Genomic DNA, 3,112 nt, shown 5'->3' with positions numbered 1-3,112 from the left:
AAGAAAGAAAGAAAGAAAGAAAGAAAGAAAGAAAGAAAGAAAGAAAGAAAGAAAGAAAAAGGAAGATTGAAAATTCAAGCAGCAAGAGGTCCAGCCTATATATGGGTTAAACATTCCTTATCATGTGGTAACCAATATGAAAAATCTCCTAAAGTTTATAGGAAATGAGAGTTTTCTAATGAGAAGGAAATCGTATTACAGTCTTAAGTGCATTTTCCTCTGTGATCCATGAAGCAACAGCAGAAGCCTTCAAGGCCATTTCAATATGGCCCGATTACCTTCCCGGCCTCCTCTGCGTCCACCCCCTCCAACCCCCCACCACTCGTTCAGTGTCTCATTCACTGTCCTTTGACACATCACCTCTTCAGTGCCTCCAGCTCTTTGTCCACACTGTTCCCTGTGCCTGTGGGGTCCTCCTTCACCCAGCCCTATTTTCTGACAGCTTAGCATACTCTCACTTACTGTTTAAAATGCAGACAGTAAATGGGTACTTTCAAAGTACAAAGTAGACAAACTAGCAAATATGAGATACACAGCAGAGTGAACCTGTTCTGCGGGTTCTGACTTCTCCAGGAAGCCTGGCTTCTCTGAGTCCTCAACTGCTGAATCCCAGATCAGCCAGCATCCTTCCCCCCGCCCCCCCCCCACCTTCCTGGGCCCTCCGGGAAGCACTGCTGGTTTTCTGGGCACCATTCCTGAGCTTAGGCCGACGTACCCCTGCAGACAGCTCTCAGAGTCTCCAAAGTGGCTGCTTTACCCTCCCTGCGGATTCCCACCCCAGAAATCTCCCTCCACAGGTCTTGCCAGATCCCTGGACACACACAGAAAGCCTGGGTTCCTGGAACACTGCCCGCCCTAAGGCTACCTCACCCTAGAGCCACTTCAGAAGGAGGCCACAGACTTCCTGGTTGGCCTAAGAGCCAGTTTTTGGGCCACAGTTAACTGTGGGATCTGAGCTTAACTCTCAAACTTGGATCAGCTTCTCAGTGAAAAGGCCTGAGGGCATGTTAGCCCCAGTAAGTCAACACAGCATAAGCTGCATTCTAGAACCAGGAAGGAGGACGGTGTAGCCTACCTAGAGAAGGATTCTCTTCTGCAACTTCATTTTTTTGAGTGACATCGATGAGCCGGAAGGAAAAGGGTATGATCCTTATTGAGCACCTACTCTGTACTCACACGATTTTTTTTTTTTTTGCATTTAATCCCCACAACCACCTAAATGATAGTATTGTTTTCCCCAGACCTGCCTGTCACATTTGCAGGCAAATGGTACAAATGGCGGAAGGGTACAAATGTACGTCCACAGAGCGCATACCGTCTGCTTCAACGTTTTAAAGTTAAAAATCAAGCTAAGAAGTTGTCAAATAAGTGCTAATCTAAACTGACAAATATTTTCATAATGACCTGGGAGACTAAGTTCCAATTTAGAATTCACAGGCTCATCAGAGTTCTGAGCTGAAGTGTGGCAAGGTATGGAGAACTGCCCCTTCTCTTCTCAACCCTGACTCTATCCTAAGGCACCAGGAGGACACACCTGTGTGGAAACCAGATGTTTCTGTTCTGTCCACCTTCACCCCCATCTCCCACTATCCAACAGCTGCCCTTGGCTGCCATCAGGCCTCAGACAGACAGCGTAGTACATCCTCATGAGTATGGATCTGGGGAGCAGCCCTTACAAACCCGAAAAGTGGGTACAGGCCCATTTGAACAGGGGATTTCAGGGACCTGGCCCCTACAGTGTGGCCTAGATGGGGAGCATAGGTTCTTTTTTTTTTTTTTTTTTAAAGATTTTATTTATTTATTTGAGAGAGAGGGAACACAAGCAGGGGGAGTGGGAGAGGGAGAAGCAGGCTTCCCGCTGAGTGGGGAGCCCGATGCGGGGCTGGATCCCAGGAGCCTGGGATCATGACCTGAGCCGAAGGCAGTCGCTTAACGACTGAGCCACCCAGGCGTGGGGAGCATAGGTTCTAAGTGGCAGGTCCTTTCATCCCATTAACCCCTCACTCAGCAGGGAGGAGTATAGGCAAAGGAACACCAGAACAGGACCCTGTAGACCAAGGGGACCAGAGCAGGGGCCCCCCTTGCCTGAGCCGAAAGATTTTTCTGACTTTATTATCTCCTGCCCAAATGAGCAAGTCAACTATGACTGGCCAAGAGGGGCCAGTCCCTGGGAGGATAAACCCAGGTGGGAGAGACAAATTCCACAATCCCCAAGGGGAACAGAAGATCTCATCCTAATTCATGAGTCATGCTGGGTTGACAAAGCAGCACTCTGCGCCCTTAGATCACCAGCCGCCGAGTCGCTAGATGAGAAACAGAACTCAGAAGGGTTTAAACATTTCCTCACCATCACACAGCTAGTCAGTGATGGAGCTCCAACCCACACTGGGCTGACCCAGGATCCCTGTTCTTGCTGTGCCCTACACTACAAAGGGGAGGGTGTCTGCAGTTGAAGAGAAGAGAGGATGCAGAAAACAGAGGGCTGCATTTTGAGGCTCTGGGATGCGATGAACCTGGGCTTTACTGCCTGCAAGGCAAACCAAAGTCCAGGCCAAGGGTCTCCTGAATGTTGGTGGTGCCACCCAGGTAAGCTCCTCATCTCATCTCTCCGGCTATCCTACTGCCCCTACAATTCAGTCTCTTCCCCCTGGGTGCAGAGCTGATGTTCCCCCAGCTTCTCAACCTGCTATCTTTAGGTTTTTGCCTTGATGAACTTGGACTTTTTCTCTCCTTCTTCCAAGCCATTTGCCTGCCCAGTGAAAAAGGTGACCTTGGGTGTGCCAGCTCACAGAGCCTTTCTCAGATAGGGATAGCTCCCAGAGCACGGTGACACAGGGGATTTTTCCCTCGTTAAATTTAACTATTAACATTATAACTTGTTTATAGATGTCTAGCTGGCTTTGTCAATGAAGGCCAGAGTGCATTATAAAGCAAGATTTAAAGAAATAAAATGCCTAAGTATAGACTAGAGATCTGGTTATTAAGTTTATATAGCCATCAATCCATTAAAGCCTTGGCCTTCTTTCATTGTTCTTTTTTTTTTTTTTTTTAAGATTTTATTTATTTATTTGAGACGGAGAGAATGAGAGAGAGAGAACACATGAAAGGGGGG

This window comes from Mirounga leonina, unplaced genomic scaffold (genome assembly GCF_011800145.1).
Source record: "Mirounga leonina isolate KUSES-001 unplaced genomic scaffold, KU_Mleo_1.0 Mir_170, whole genome shotgun sequence".
In the NCBI taxonomy this organism is placed as follows: Eukaryota; Metazoa; Chordata; class Mammalia; order Carnivora; family Phocidae; genus Mirounga; species Mirounga leonina.
The sequence above is the reverse complement of the archived record's forward strand: the minus strand, read 5'-3'. Positions refer to the sequence as shown.